Source organism: Eurosta solidaginis, chromosome 3 (assembly GCF_040869045.1).
Source record: "Eurosta solidaginis isolate ZX-2024a chromosome 3, ASM4086904v1, whole genome shotgun sequence".
NCBI classification, from domain to species: Eukaryota; Metazoa; Arthropoda; class Insecta; order Diptera; family Tephritidae; genus Eurosta; species Eurosta solidaginis.
In genome coordinates, this window is record NC_090321.1 from 43,811,434 (window position 1) to 43,828,815 (window position 17,382).

Sequence of the window (17,382 nt, forward strand, 5' to 3'; positions counted from 1 at the left end):
TAAATTTTTTGTTAAAATTTTACTTTAAAAAAAAAATTTTTTTAAAAGTGGGCGTAGTCCTTCTCCGATTTTGCTAATTTTTATTAAGCGTACATATAGTAATGGGAGTAACGTTCCTGCCAAATTTCATCATGATATCTTCAACGACTGCCAATTACAGCTTGTAAAAGTTTTAAATTACCTTCTTTTAAAAGTGGGGGTGCCACGCCCATTGTCCAAAATTTTACTAGTTTTCTATTCTGTGTCATAAGGTAAACTCATCTACCAAGTTTCATCGTTTTAGCTTTCTTTGGTAATGAATTATCGCACTTTTTCGGTTTTTCGAAATTTTCAATGTCGAAAAAGTGGGCGTGGTTATGGTCCGATTTCGTTCATTTTAAATAGCGATCTGAGATGAGTGCTCAGGAACCTGCATACCAAATTTCATCAATTTACCTCAAAATTTACTCAAGTTATCGTGTTAACGGACGGACGGACGGACGGACGGACATGGCTCAATCAAATTTTTTTTCGATCCTGATTATTCTGATATATGGAAGTCTATATCTATCTCGATTCCTTTATACCTGTACAACCGACCGTTATCCAATCAAACTTAATATACTCTGTGAGCTCTGCTCAACTGAGTATAAAAATTCTAAGTCAACTAAAGTTGTGACACCGTTTTTCCAACTCCACACGCACGCCCACTTTACCCAGCACAACACGAGCCTATCGTAGGTGCGCGTGTTTCACATTTGGGGTATTCACCAAGTGTTGTTGCATGTGCTATAGTCTTAAGGCTTGGTTTCCTTAAAGAGCGGAGCCTCTCTATTACGACCGTTAATTGTCACCCCTTTTACCTACCGTCACCAGCGGCACCGCTTTGTTCTAAAGTTGGTCCACCGTCGCAGCCAATGCATGTCAATCTGATTTCACCATTTTCCAAATATTTTGGGTTTCCTTTAGTTTTGTTTTTTATTTGTATACGTTTCCTCAAAATTTTTAAATTAAAAATTGTTTTTGTTTTTATTAATTTATTCAAAGAAATCAAAAATTTGACAAATTGTTCGCGGTGAAGCGTGCGAAAAAGAGTGCGGCGGTGAGAAAAAACGGTGACGAACGAGTTTGTACCGTCATGACGGCCGTAATATTTTTTGCACTGCCGCTAATTACGTGACGGTGAACTTTACCGTCTTCTTAGTTTCCACGTAATAACTTTTACATTGCAAGATTTTTGACAACGTTCTCTACCGCTATGTAACGGGCGCTATATAGCGGCACCGCTTTCGAGGAAACCAAGCCTTTAGTGTCGTAAAGTTATTATTGGCAGACAATTTGACGTGTTATGACACTTTGTGAATGCTACAATTGAAGGTTCTATTTTACATGATTGTGCATGCTCAATAATTTTTAACTGAGCAAAACTAACTTTTCTAAATTTTAAACAGCGGAAAGAGTTAATATACTGTAACAAACTTTTGGGGAATTCAGCTTATTTGAAACCATCTACTAATGTTCGGATCGCTGAACTGTCAAATAAATAACCCCAATATTCTGTACTGCAAAATTGTCTTTATGGGACTACTTTGGGAGTAGTACAATTATACTTCACTTCGCAACTAATAGCGTGTTTAAATCAAACTGCTTGCGCTGTTTTTATACTCTCGGTTTCCTCGTTCACCCATTTCTCCGACGGTCTAGTAATTTTGAGAACAGTTGTATCGCATGCTTGGTTACCAGCCCAGTTATATACTTGTATATTTGTAGTTTATGCCTTTATACTAGCCATATGCGTGTGTGTGTGTGAGTAACTACTTCGGCTGACGACTACATGTGTGTGTGTGGGAGATATCTATTCGTTGCCTAGTACATAAGTGTCGCTGCTTGCTGTGTGTTGTTGTTGCGATTATTTACTAACAGCATAGTAATATCAGCATTCGCCACAATACATTGCTTTGAAAAAAACAATAGCACAAACTTTATGATTGCAAAGGAGGTTCTCATAACTAATTTGATAACACAGGTTAGAGCTTCATATCGGATTAAGGATATTCCATCTCTATTATTTCCGTTAACAGCATGACGCCGGAGAATCCAGATTTAAATTTTGGAATTACAAAATATGATCTGAGTTGAGGTTATGTCCCGCAAAGTTAGCCACCGCATGCTACCGGCTAAACACAGCAGTGTCAATTGTTGGTAAGAAATTATCTTGCACTCGCGTGTACCTTCACAAAGTCTAACCTTGGTAAAATACAATATCTCACTAAACCATTTTCCATTTTATGTACATTCGGTTGCATGACACCGGGAGTTCGAATATTATTCTTACCTAAACACAAGTAATCCGCTACATCGTGTTCTGCACGTTGGAACACCGCCCGATATATGATACAATCTCATAATTTTAATACCTCTTCTAAGCACCAGGATAACCTGTATAATAATTAAGTGAAATGATTACAGCTGCTTCGTCACATCATATTGAAATTTTTCTTCGAACTTTATTGCCAACTTTCCAACGAAGGGACCGCATTAATCCAAAGAGATTGCCTTATTGTCAATTTGTTCTTGATGTGTTAACAGTGCTTTGCCCCATTCAGTGGTTGCGACCACTCATACATTTTCATAAAACTTCTCTAAGTGAAGCGCAAATAAACTATCAGCCTCAACAAGGGTGGACCATAGGGAAGTTGGGTTTACAGTCGTAGGTACCACATTACAATTGAAAATATAGTTTGTGTTATGTGGAGACTCGTGTCTCGCTTGATAGCGTGTTTTCTTCTTCTAGCAGAGTAGGATGGTGTATACTCATAGCGGGGTCTCAGGGCTGTCTTATGATTGTCTGGATCAAATGGATTCCGTTTCTCACCATAGTGATTACAGATGTTTAGGCCACAGGCCTAAATATATCCCCCCCCCCCCCCCCTCGTAACATAACTTTCTCTGTTTTATTTTCTTCGTTACTACCACCCGCATATTCTTGTGTTATACACACAGGCATGTGTGAGTGGTAGTACGTATGTGTCTTAGACGTTTACCGCTGTGAGCCCGTGGTACAGCAACTTTGTTGCCGGGAAACCCAACGAAGTGGCTGTATCGTGGGTTCATCGGCTCATGTGGAAAAGAGTCTCGTCCTCTTTTAATCCAGCAGCCAGCAAGGGAACACGTAATCGCCCGTTCACGTAAGTTCAACTTTTCAAAATTATTATCACATATATATCATTTTCCACAACATTTGTTAAACCTTTTCTTAACACTTGTTGTATTTATATAAATAAAAGCACTTTGTGAATTCTTTTTATTAATACGAAATCTTTTTGGTGTTTTTATTTTCTTCCCCCTTTTTTCGCCTTAACTATTATTTAACAAATACGTGGGTGCGCGCCGTTGCCACCACGCATTTGTTCATGTTCCTTACCGCGCCGGTAAAGAGAACCAGTCACACAATTACAGTCCACTCAACTCTCTAGGCATTAAAGCGAGGAAGCATACCAAACTCGTGAGAATACACAGGAAAAACCAAAAATTTCAACAACAAATATCAGCAATTGTCCATGGTGATACAATTTTCTTGGTGATACCAGCGATTTTATATTCGAAACAACAACAACTGATACATTTTTGGTGGTACCTTTTGGAAACATCCAACAACAATATTTAAATCACATTCGATTATCCGGATCAACACTTTGATAAAAGGTACGTGGTTTAAAAATATTCCGTGCTAGGTAGGGTTTTCTTTTAATTTCACTTTTACTAAAATTTCAAAATAAAATTAAAAATTACAAAGTGGCTCTTTATATTAAACAGTGCAAGTGATTTTTTGTTCGTGAAGTGAGAAGTCTTATTTTGTGCAAAAATAGGACAAAAGGCGCTTAACGCAGTTATTTAAAGTTTGTGCAACACGCCTTGTGACTATCCGGAACAATCCCCCACCAGCGGTAAGATTTTCCGGACACAGCTCAAGGTAGCACAACACTGCTCTAAAAGGTTAACATAACCTCAAACACCGTTTCGCGCCACTTTTCTATTTTCACATTTGCAGGATTTATCTGAAAAAATTCATTTAATCCACAGCACAAAAATTCCATTTGTTAAGGTTACTTATTCAGAAACCTGTAAATTTAATTTAGGCGCACATTTAATCAAATAAAATTTTTTCTCACATACAAATCACTTGCACTTATTTACACGGGCAATACGTTTGCAATTTAGTTTGTTGCTATAGCACAAAGTGCACTTAGTGTAATACACACATATGGCTGTTGTTGTTTGGGTGGCCAATAGCCTTATTCCTGGCACAATTATTTAAAAAAAAAAAAAACTGAAGAATTATTATTCTCACTTGCGGCAATATACAAATCAGTTTTGACTGATCTAATTTGGTTATATAAAAGTTCACATTCCTTGGTTAAATTACCAAAAAGTCCATAACAAGCGTACATATATTTTTTTCTTCTTCCACTGACACCATTTTTGCACTAGCCATTACTTATTGGCTTAGACAATTCAGTAGCAATTCTGCATTAGCACTTTCCTTAACATTTACGTGGGTGCGCGCCGTTGCCACCACGAAATTGTACTTATCCCACTTGGCACATAAGCCTCTGTACAGTCCTTTTCACGTTAGCCATAACTTATCGGCTTACACAATCAATTGGTAAATTTGTGCATACATACGCATACACCAAATACTTTCACTTGTCACATTATCACTTCCAAGTTCTGTCCTTTGGCGACATTTTTCACTCACTACTCTCTGCAAAGGCAATTTCTGAATAAACTTTTGGGTTTTTATTTTTATCCACAATGGAGACCTATACACGCCAAGCAGATGCAGTGACGGAGTATGAAAATGACTTCAAGGACATGTCACCTTCACAACACAGTAAACACTCCCTAATATACCAAATGGATGAGTTAAAAACTCTGTGGGAAGCTACGAAGGTGACATACGAAAAGCTCTTAGGTTCATCAGAGCTTGATTCAAAGGACTTATCGGCTATCAAGAAGAAGCATAAAATGTGCTATTTCAGCTTCCTAAAGTGTCAGGCGGCAATAGCTGAGCTTTTGGAAAATTTTGAAAAGAAAGATAAGAAAGTAGATGTCTCAGATAATATGGAATATCATGTGCGCCTGCCAGCATGTGATACGGATATTTTCAAAGGTGACTATATTTCATGGCCGTCTTTTAGGGACATGTTCACTGCCATATATATTAATAATAGTAAACTCCATGCAGTGCAAAAACTATACTATTTAAGGCAAAAAACTCAAGGGGAGGCCAAAGAGATAGTGGAACGGTGTTCCTTAACAACAGACGGTTTCGATACAGCGTGGAAAAATTTATGTGACCGATACGAAAACAAACGTATCTTGGTCAATGCCCAATTAAAAATTCTTTTTAGTTTAAAAGCAGTTGAGAGCGAATGCGGTAGCTCCATTAAAAAACTGCAACGTGAAGTAAACAATTGTATCTCAGCGCTTCAATGTCACAAGATTGACATATCAAACGGGGATGCAATTCTAACGTATTTGTGCTCCACAAAACTGCCAGAAACCACACTGGCTCTATGGGAACAAACCATAGAAAATAAAACAGAAATTTCAAAATTGGCAGATATGGATAAATTCTTATCCAGCAGATTCCAAACGTTGCAAACTGTCGTAGATATAAGAGGGGATACGGTTTCAAAACCCTCTAAGCCACATGCTTCTCGTTCCTCGGCAGATACATCGTCGAAACGATTAGGGTCCTACCAGGCAAGTGCAACAGTAGCCAAACCTACGTGTAAGATGTGCAAAAGTCCTGCACATCGAATTTCAAAGTGTGAAAAGTTCTTACGTTTAACACCCAATAAACGGTTTGAACAAATTAAGAGCAGCTGTGGGTGTATAAACGGCCTTTCTGCTGGCCATTCGGTGACAAAGTGCACCAGTCAAATGAACTGTGCCACATGTCATTTAAGACATCATACGCTGCTTCATATTTCGAATCAGCCAAAACCAAAAAATACTCCTGACACTATCGGAGCATCTACCTCACGGGAAGCTCAAATACGACGCAATGCTGAAAGAGAAAACGCTCCGATTAATAATGTGAACTCATGTTTCGCAAACACAAATAAAGGGGTATTACTAGGGACAGCTCAGGTCAATATTCATTTTAATGGTGTTGACTATTCGGCGAGAGCCCTAATAGACTCGGGATCGGAATGTTCGTTCATTACCGAGAAACTAAAGCGCAGAATTAATCTGCCATCCAAACACCTGCATGCCCAAGTTTCGGGCATCAATAATACAATGTCTGCACAAGTAAAAGAAGCGTGCAACATACAATTGCGGTCACCAACAGACCCATTAATCGAGATCAATACGATCATGCTGGTTTTACCACAATTAACAGGGAATATTCCAACTTGCCAAATAAACGCAATGACTAGGCAAGCATTCCCTGACTTAGTACTGGCTGACAAAAGATTCTTTGTCAATGAGCCAGTCGACTTAATTCTGGGCGGAGACATATACCCCCAAATTATGCTAGGCGGTATTAGGAAGGACGTGCTAAACACATTAATAGCACAGGAAACGGTGTTCGGCTGGATTTTGACAGGCCGGACAGATGCGGTTGATACAAATAAGACCCTAGTTTCATATTTCAATGAGGTCACTTTAGATAAACAATTGGCGGCTTTTTGGGAGATAGAGGAAATTCCAAAGAAAAGGAGCATCAATAACGATGACACTTACTGCGAGGAGCTATACAAATCCACAACAGTTCGGAACAACGATGGCAAATACGTAGCCTCCTTACCCTTTAGGAAAGAGTTTAACTTAGTCCCCTCATTAAGAAGTGCGTGCACTCAATTCTATCGCAACGAGACACGACTTGCGAAAAACCCAGTCCTTCAAGCGGGATACAATAGAGTTGTATCCGAATATGAAACTTTAGGGCACATGAAACAAATAGGCAATATTTCGCCAGACTCAAATGACTGTTACTTCCTACCTCACCATGCTGTTATAAAGGAGGGAAGTACAACGACAAAAGTCAGAGTCGTATTTAATGCATCTTGTCCTACCACTAATGGCAAAAGTCTAAATGATGCCTTATATCCAGGTCCGATTCTTCAATCCGACCTGACAATTCTTATACTACATTGGCGGCTGTTCAAATACGTATTTAGCAGCGACATAGAGAAAATATATCGCCAAATATGGGTCAATGAAGACCAAACAAAATATCAGCGAATCATATTTCGCAAATGCCCCAAAAACCCAATTAACATTTATGAATTGAAAACGGTAACCTTTGGGGTTAATTGTGCTCCGTATCTTGCGATTCGAACGCTGCACCAACTAGCTGAGGACGTCGAGACATCGCATCCAATGGCAGCAGATATCCTGCGAAATTGCATGTACGTTGATGACGTACTCGCCGGTGGACACAACATCGAAATTGCAATCAAGGCAAGGGACGAAATATCATCGGCATTGCAATCGGCAGGTTTCCCATTGCGAAAATGGACGTCCAACTGCAAGAAAATTCTACAGGGTATACCGAAGCAACACCTATTAAGCGAGGATTTTCTTGAGTTTGAAGACACCAGCATGGTAAAAGCACTCGGTATCAGGTGGAACGCCCATTTCGACTACTTCTACTTCACAGCGAAACCCTTTGACAATAACCATGCCGTAACAAAAAGGTCAATACTTTCTGCGATCGCAAAACTTTTCGACCCTCTTGGCTGGCTGGCACCAGTCGTAATTGTAGCCAAAATAATAATGCAAAATATTTGGTTGGAAGGTACAGGCTGGGATGAAGATGTGTCTGAAACTACTCTACATCGGTGGCAATTATTCATGACTGACTACGAAAAGATCAACGATATACGCATACCGCGGTGGGTTCACTATACATTGAAGGACAATGTCGAAATACATGGATTCAGCGATGCCTCGGAAAAAGCATATGCCGCCACTGTCTTCCTTAGGGTACAAACGAAGGATCAAGTCTTCACCAACTTGCTGATGGCCAAGACGAGAGTAGCCCCGGTCAAAACTATATCATTGCCACGACTGGAACTCTGCGGCGCAGTCCTACTTGCAGAAATGATAGAGTCGGCCATAGAAAATATGCAACTTTTCAATATTAAAGTAACCCTTTGGACAGATTCGACGATAGTACTGGCATGGATCCGAAAACCACCATGTTCGTGGTCAACGTTTGTGGCACATCGAATAACGAAAATTATCGACAAAGTTGGAGTCAAAGTATGGCGGCATGTAGACTCTGCGTCAAACCCTGCAGATTTGGCGAGCAGAGGCCTCCTCGCTTCGGATCTAATCGACAATTCTTTGTGCTGGCAGGGACCTTCTTGGTTACAAGAAGACAACGAAAATTGGCCAACACAAGAAGAAGATTACAACACGAATATCGAAGAAAAGAGGGTGAAAGTTCATACAACTTCGGTCAAAAATAACTTTGATATTCTAGATAGGTTTTCCGATTTACCAAGGGCTTTGCGGGTTATATCCTATATTCTTCGGTTTTTCCAGAATACGCACCCAAAAACTAAAGCCTCCTTCAAAAGGGATGCTCATTCGATCGCTCCTGATGAAATAGAAAAAACAACACGAAGATTGATAACAATATGCCAGAGGCAACATTATCAAGAAGAGTACGCAAACTTGAAGTCAGGAAATCTAATAAATGGGAAGAGTGAGATTTTACCCCTGAACCCATATATAGATGAAGAAGGCATCATTCGAACTGGGGGGCGGACTGGGGCATCGAAAGACATGTCCCATAATGAAAGTCATCCCATTATTCTTCCTTGTACTTGCAGGTTATCCAGACTTATAATCCAATCCTCTCATGAGACCACCCTGCATGGAGGGAACCAGCTGATGCTACGTCATATCCGCACTCAGTACTGGATCCCACGCGTTAAAGTCATGATAAGGTCGGTTATCCACAACTGTAAAGTCTGCACTATTTACAGGAAGCGGACGCAAACGCAACTTATGGGGATCCTTCCGAAAGAGCGCACCACCTTTACTAGGGCCTTCTCTAACACTGGGGTAGATTTCGCGGGACCATTCGATATAAAATCCTACCGAGGAAGGGGATGTCGAAAGCCATCCATCTAGAAGCGACAAACGATCTTAGTACCGGGTCCTTCCTAGCTGCCTTCGCCAGATTCGTATCCAGACGAGGCTATCCGAAAAACGTTTACTCCGACAATGGTTCTAACTTTGTCGGAGCTTCTCGATCTTTACGATCCGAGTTTAAAGCATTTCTGCGTGAAGCAAGGGACGGAACGTTGACTAAATATAGCCATCACATTATAGAATGGCATTTTATACCGCCAAGCGCTCCTCACATGGGAGGTTTGTGGGAAGCGGGGGTAAAAAGTTTTAAGACCCACTTTAAAAAGATCGCGTCCGATCATAAATATACTCTCGAAGAGTTTACAACCCTCTTATGTCGAATTGAGGCCTGCCTCAACTCGAGACCTCTAAGTCCCTCATCCAACGACCTTTCCGACCTGGAGCCGCTTACTCCAGGCCATTTTCTCGTAGGTGGGCATCTTTTAGCTCCACCTGAACTCGACTGTAGTGAAAACCCTGCCTCCATTGTAAACCGATGGCAAAAGATGAAAGCCCTTCATCAAACCTTTTGCAAAAGATGGAAATCGGAATATCTCACCGAGATCCAGAAAAGGTATAAATGGAAACATCCACAATCCAACTTAAAACCCGGGGACCTAGTCGTCATAAAAGAGGACAACCTACAACCAAACGAGTGGAGAATGGGGAGAGTCGTCAACACACATCCAGGTTCCGATAACCGTGTACGTGTTGTTGACGTCAATACAATTAAGGGACAAATTAGCAGACCAATCGCGAAACTGGTACTACTTCCGCCCAACGACAACGAAAATGAACTTTAATAGTCCACATTCCTCCATCCCAAATAACCCAGCTCTCGTTCACCCCGAACGAGGCCAACACCCCGGTAACCCTGCTCTCGTTCCCCTGAACGAGGCCAACAAAACCCTAACGCAGATTTACTATCTGCCACAGAATGCTTCTTCCAACAATTGCGTTAGTGCGCCGTGGCCACCACGCAATTGTTCAGAAGATAATTGAATGTAGGCATTGACCCCAGAATTTTGGTCGTATCGTCACCAGAATATCCCCGTACCTCTCCCATCACACGTTGGGTATTCATCTCACAGCTGATGTCACGCTGTTTAAACTTTTTCCACGTTATTAAATAAATAATAAATTAAAAATTGATTTAAATGATTGTTTTCATCCATTTAAAGCAATAAGGGCTAACAACGCCATCAAAAAAGGGACATCAGCTGATTTCGAAACATGCTTAATGATAGCAGCGTACTTCATCGGTGCGATCCAACAGATATTAGTGCCCCAAAACAATAAAACCTTTCCACCAAAGTAAACCCCAACGAATTTCCACCCTTCTGTCACCACTGAGTAATGTGCTAACAGCGACATAAAAATATGGTTAATGAATGACTTCTCACATGGAAAATCTCAAGCACAAACCATTTTTTTCAACAGCTTTAAACAATTTCCTGAAAACCAAACAACCAAATCATTTATTCCTTTTTACTTACTACAAAACAATAAGCCACTATAGAAGTCAAATGAAAACAATGCTACATCTTTATATTCGCATTATCAGTTTGGAATTTTTAAAGTGCTTTATGCACAGCATCCTCAAAACCTTCCATGCTTACAATTGGCGTTTGTGGCGTAATACCGTGCCCTAGATTTGCAATATAACGTTGCTTGCACGAATTTCTTCTGGTATTTTATACATATCCTGCGGATCTAAATTGCCTTGCAAAGCAATATTTGGACCAACTTGCTTCCGTACCTCTACTGGATCCACAGTCCAATCTAAGCCTATAATGTCATAATCCAAAGTTGCTTGCTCTTTCAATGAGTGGCCAGCACCTTTAGCAAATAGTGTCAAAGGCACTAAAGGTATTGATTGTTGCTGCAAACGTTCGACCAACTTATCACGAATTTCTTTATGTAGGGTACTGCCCATTTCAGAAAATCTTCTTTGCTTAAATGCTCTGCTGAAGATTCGAAAATTTGCAGCAATTTTGCACCGGCCTTTGTCGGCATTTCCGAATAATCAACAATGGCGTCAGTCACCATGCTTAATAGCTTTTTTGAATCTACTGGAAAATCGATAACCCAAGCTTTTGATTTAGACATCGTTTTACTGCCGCCCCCTTCAATCATGTAACCGATTAGTGTCCACGGTGCACCCGTGAAACCAATAAGTGGCACACGTCCTTCTAGCTTGTGGCGCATCATTGTAATAGCATCGCCAACATATGTCAAGCGCCCCACCGCTCCCTCAGGTGTGAGCTTTGCTAAATCAGCAGGTGTTTGCAATGGTTCTGGGAAAACGGGACCCACACCCGCATGCATTTCCACTGTCACACCAAGTGCTTGCGGTATTACTAGAATGTCTGAAAATATGATAGATGCATCCAAGTCGAAACGTCTCAGCGGCTGCATTGTCACTTCACATGCCAGTTCGGGTGTACGACAAATAGTAAAGAAATCATGAAGCTTACGTACCTCTTGAAATAGCGTCCAGCCTGACGCATTACCCAAACGGGCACCCTGTCAACGGGCTCGCCACGCGCTGCTCTCAAGAGATTATCATTTTTAAGCAGTGGAAAGTTCTTTGTATCTTTCATTTTGTGTTGTTTATTAACTGGACTATGCTTTCTGTTGCGAATTACACCGTAAAGTGTTGCCTTTGTTTTGTTTTGGTTTAATTTATAACTTGTGAAATGTAGAGCTGCGACCGGCACGAAAAAAAAAGACCAAAAATTCTGCATTAAAAAATAAAGTTATTGTCACGAATATTAGCAGAATTAAGGAGTGCTGCCAGCTCTAAGCCGATGCTAAGCATGAAACTTTAATAAATCTTTGTTTTGATAACACTTTTAACTCTTTGGTCTAATCAGACTCAGTATCAAGTAGGGTTTGTTATTGTAATACAAACAAAAAAAATAAAAAATAAAATAAGTAACTATTGTTATCCGCATACTTATTACTCGTCAGCGATCTTTTGGTTTAATATAAACTCTATGATATCGTTTTATTGTGAGTCAAATGATGGATCATCCAGTATAACCATTTTGGTTGATCCCCAAATCTCAATTAAATGGCCAGCATTTTTTGCATATCCAGCAATTTCATCTTCCACAGTTCAAACCACACGTTTTTCCACCCTGTATTTATCAGCGTCAGCGAATTTCAAACAAATCAAGATTACTTTTCAACTTTTATTACAAAAAAACAAGAACAGCTTATTTTCGTTCGTAGTTTTTCAACACACTACGCTTACAAAAGCGAAAGACTTACAATTTTTGAAACTACAAAAAAGAGGGCGTTCGACCTACAGTACGCTTTGATATTTAATGTTGTGGATGACTGAGAAAGGGCATACTATGCATGCATTGAGTTGGTCAACTTTAACTTTAAGCGGAACACTAATCAAGCATTCAAATCTCAGTTGATTTTTATCCAGTTACTTTCTCTTGTATATTGTAATTATTTGAGCATTTTACCTTGATTGAATTTACGTCCATCTTTATCGGTACCTGTCCAAGAAAAATATTGTGGCACTCATTCTTTAGTTTCCTCCGAATTGGCATCCAATCTCCTTCATGCATAACAATCGTAATCAACTTGCCAATCGGGTGATAGGGTGAAGGCTAATTCATGACCGCGCCACACCCAAACACCGGATATGGTACTATCATTATCCTCACCAAACAGGCACACTAAAGCAAAGGCTTGCTTACGCATTTCATCGCGACGTCGAAACATACCAGTGATGAGATTGCACAACACAAACACTTTTGTAAGCTCACTATTATATTTATATGTACCGAACCAGATAGAATAATTTTCTGGATCGAATTTTTGCCAAAAGTAGGGAACGGAAACAGATTCATCCTCGTTAGAGTATGAACGTTTGAAATCATCGAAATTGAATGTACCTATTGAGAGTGAATCGAAATGATTTAAGCAGTTACGTGTCAAAGGATAAGCAACTATTATATCCAACTGTCCACTATAAATGCAAATAGTATAATCATTTAATAATTGTGATATCCATGGTGCAACCGTGTCCATTACATCCTTCTTCAAAAACCTTTCAACTTTATTTTCTTTACCCAAATCATGAAAAGTCATATTACCAACATGCATGGCACGACGCGTTGTTGACGATTGCAGGAAATTACCAAGCGCATCAGCGGGTTCGTCATTATCAGTTTTCAAATAATTATAGTAAAAATTAAAACCGGTTAGATTAAGAAAAAGTGAACCATTCACAATAATATCATTGATAAGACTATCAAAATTTCGAAAGCGCATTCCATGTCATGTTGTTCTATGCATTTTTACCCCTTTCTTCTTGTTCGTGGAACTGTTGCAAACCACGATCATCTATCAATTCCAATTGGTATAAATAATCACTATAATTTGGTTGATGTAATAGATCTGAAAGTCCATTACCAATGGCTAAGCCCTTCTGTGGTATATAAACCCGCGTCTATTGCATTTTGCACCAAATGTATGGGATATGTTAACGCTGGTACATATTTACCAGCATACGATTCACCCGTAATCCAAAATCCACTGGAATTACGCCATCCAAATAATTCGTATAATTGCATAACAGCTTCATGTAAATTCCGTCCAACATCTTTTTCATTACCCGCATAACCATCGTCACTACCAGTAAAACTGAAACCAGTATCAACTGGACTATTACCCTAATTTCTTACATAAATGGTTTAAGTAGTGCTATTTTAACTTTAAGCACTTTGCGGAGAATTCTTGTTGCACACAAAGTGCTTACCTACATATATATATAAATATGTGCGTATTGTTGTGCTTTAATGTTTTATTTAAACTTACTTCCATCGCTATGCGCCACACCCTCACGCAACAGGAAATACCTCAAGCCCTCTATTGTGTAAAGTTTAGCTGCCTCAACCGGATGACCAGAATCAAGCAATAAACCTGCGCCCGTGTGTGTGTCCAAACGTAGCTGTGATTCTGTTAAGAAAGCTTCATCTGAAACATAATACCAACCACTGTATGCAGCAGAGTAAATGTGGCCGCGCGATTTTAAAGTGTGCCAAAAATGCGCTACAGCCGTCTTGTGGCGCTCTTCGTTAGTACGGATAAAATATGCGTTTGCTATACTCGCTTCGCCGAATACATGACGATATAGCGCAGATATATACTCGCAATATTGTGCAACGGGCACGTTTTGAGCTGCTGCTTGTTGGATTTTTGTACCATGTTCATCAGTGCCAGTACAGAGATGAACTGTCCTTTTGGGGTCATTAATTGATATGACTGTTCATTGTAATATTCTAACCTGAAAATGCAAATGGCCTTTAATTTTTATTTCAACTAAATTTTATTTCAATAAAATTTTTTTTTTTCTTCTGCGAAAATATATTAGAGATAATTTTCTTTTTATTTACGCCACCCAAACAACATTCCGCTAACCTCAATTTGGGCATGATCAATGACACCAATATTCTTTCAGATCATGACCCGTTATCAAACCTTATTGGCCAAGTCAGAGGGAGGCGCAAAGCGTTTCGACGTCGCGTGCCAGCTCTGCGGCAGGGACCATAGTCTCCGATTCTGTGCCGAATACAGGAAAAAATCCCCGGAGGAGAGGTTGCGGGCCGTGCTGTTGCACAAATACTGTCCGAATTGTCTGTCGCCCTTCCACCGCGTGGACAAGTGCAATAGCAAATATCGCTGCAAACGGTGCCAGCAAAAGCACCACACCACGCTCCATCTAGATGAGCGTCTTTCTGAACGCGATGATGCAACAACCATTGGCGACGACAGCCCGTCCGATGACACGTTGCCAATCCACCTAATGGGGCCGACAAAGTCCTGGGCTCAGCAGGTGGAGGAAGAGGAAATGGAGGAAGAGAGAGCGAAAATGGAGGAAGAGAGAGCAAAAACAGAACTGAACCGTCAATGAGCAGGAACGGGATGCGCAGTTTCCGACCGCTGTTGCAGCACGAACGAAGGGCGGAGGAAGTAAAGAAAGCTCGGAACCATCAAAATAACTGGCGGCGCCGTGACGTTGGACTCCAACGCGGCCCCACCAAGCCATCCAAACGCGAGAGACAGCAGCGGCAAAAAAATCGACGCCATACTCTCTTGAGTACTCTCACAGTACAAGGACGCTAACGCGCGACACGCCGGAAGGCTTCCGGACAGGGCGGCTGCTCCAGGCTACTCCATCGCCCATCATGCGGCCTTTCGTGCCCATTGCGTGGGCATTTACACCTGGTTCGGGCCATTATTGATCCCTGCGCCACCAGCACGATCGTCGATGCGGAGCTGGTACGCGATTTACAATTGGAGCGCCAAGGACATGGACAATGCACCCTCATACTGCGCGCAAATTCGGAGCGTCGACGCGCATAACGACCCAAGCAGCCGTCGTCGAAAGCCATTACCGCTTAAGTCCACCGTCCGATGTGGACCCCAAGATTGCCGCGCCCTTTGAATTCATGCGGCTGGCGGATCCGCAATTCTACCGCTCATCACCAATACGGCTTACACTCGGCGCTGACATTTACGCCGAAATGATGGTGAGCGGTACACCGGCATCCACAATTGGCGGTCTCCTAACCCAACCGACCGTGTTCGGGTTGGTGGTCTCGGGAGGCTGCCAAAAATAAATATCCGACTTTCACGCCTCACACATGCGCCATCTTATATATATTTAAGTAAATATGCACGGAATTTAAAACCACGTACGTATATCTAATAACTTCTTTTCTTTTTCCACAGGAGAGCGAAACGTGAGGTCAACCATCTGGCGTGCAGTGCTTGCAGTCCGCATCTGCACTGCCTTCTTTCATTACACCGCCTTACTGGACGTGCGATCACGTGGCATCCCCTTTTTTTTAATGTTTTCTTTGTTGCTTACGGCAAGGGGGCCGGTATGTTTAGGCCACAGGCCTAAATATATCTCCCCTCCCTCGTAACATAATTTTCTTCGCTTACTGCCACCCACATATGCTTGTGATCACTAATATACACAGGCATGTGTGAGTGGCGGTACGCATGTATCTTAGATTTTTACCGCTGTGAGCCCGCGGTATAGCAACTTTGTTGCCGGGAAACCCAACGAAGGAGCTGTATCTCGGGTTCATCGGCTCATGTCGCAAAGAGGCTCGTCCTCTTTTAATCCAGCAGCCAGCAAAGGAACACGTAATCACACGTTCACGTAAGTTGTCAATTTCCAAAAATATACTTAGTAATTTCCTAAAATATATTTAATATTTTGACCTTTCAAAACATTTGTTAAAAAACTTCCTTAACACTTGTTGTATTTATATACATTGAATAAAAAAAACACTGTGAATTCCTTTTATTAATACGAAACCTTTTTGGTGTTTTTATTTTTCTTCCCCTTTTTTTCGCCTAACTAATCTTTAACAAATACGTGGGTGCGCGCCGTTGCCACCACGCATTTGTTCAACCTTTGTAGAAACTTATTATGCATAATATGCATATACACACACATCGTCCGGTTATTCGTTAACCTCGTATCTACAAGTGAGACATCTTCGGAAAAGCGAACACGGTTACCACACCATGTTTTCATTTGGGACCAAAATTTATCGAAAAAAAGGACAAAATTTTTGTTTTATTTTATTAGTATTAAATACAAAATTTTAGGATGTTTCTACATAAAATTTTACTAAACATAATGAAGAATTTCCTTTAATTCAAGCTGAACAAACAAATAAATGTGCATGCAACCAAAAAGTGTTTCTATATTTGGACATAGGATAAGTCTATGTCTTTCACCAACCAAACGTTGTGAACCTAGTGTTGGTCACAAAGCTCTTGGTTCTAGAATTATGTTGTTGATTGCAATGAAATAAAATATATAGTGCAGTTAGGTTTCTTGGTAAGAAACGGTTCAAAATTTGCGTTCTGGTGTTGCCGAACTATGTATGTGGAAAAATCAGTAAATCATAAACGAAACTAGGTAATTTTGTTAGTGCTATTTTTATAGATGCTTACTTTTCTCTTAACTTTTAAACTTCATATCAGAGCCTATATTCAGTAAGTGTGAGTTTTGATCCCAGGCTTCAGGGGTTCTGCTAGCACCTACGGGAATAATTTTATACAAAACATTTCTTCCGAAATCAAATCTCTTTTGCATTTGCTTCCTTCTGTTTTCGAGTTAAAATATTTCTTGTGCCAAGATACTTAATTTTCAATTACCTCATGTGGCTTAACACCACAATAGTCCTGGAATTC

At 40.5% G+C, this 17,382-nt stretch overlaps 1 long non-coding RNA gene and 2 pseudogenes across 1 annotated transcript; 1 reads left to right on the top strand and 2 right to left on the bottom strand.

Annotated features, from left to right (window-relative positions):
* The first annotated feature begins 3,463 nt into the window (after positions 1-3,463).
* Positions 3,464-16,322, top strand: LOC137246346 (uncharacterized). The gene is made up of 3 exons (XR_010951449.1): positions 3,464-3,684; positions 14,624-15,833; positions 15,898-16,322. It is a non-coding gene; the product is annotated as an uncharacterized lncRNA (long non-coding RNA).
* LOC137246345 (uroporphyrinogen decarboxylase-like) lies at positions 10,713-11,741 on the bottom strand (annotated as a pseudogene).
* Positions 12,136-14,597, bottom strand: LOC137247255 (venom serine carboxypeptidase-like; annotated as a pseudogene).
* Positions 16,323-17,382: the final 1,060 nt, after the last annotated feature.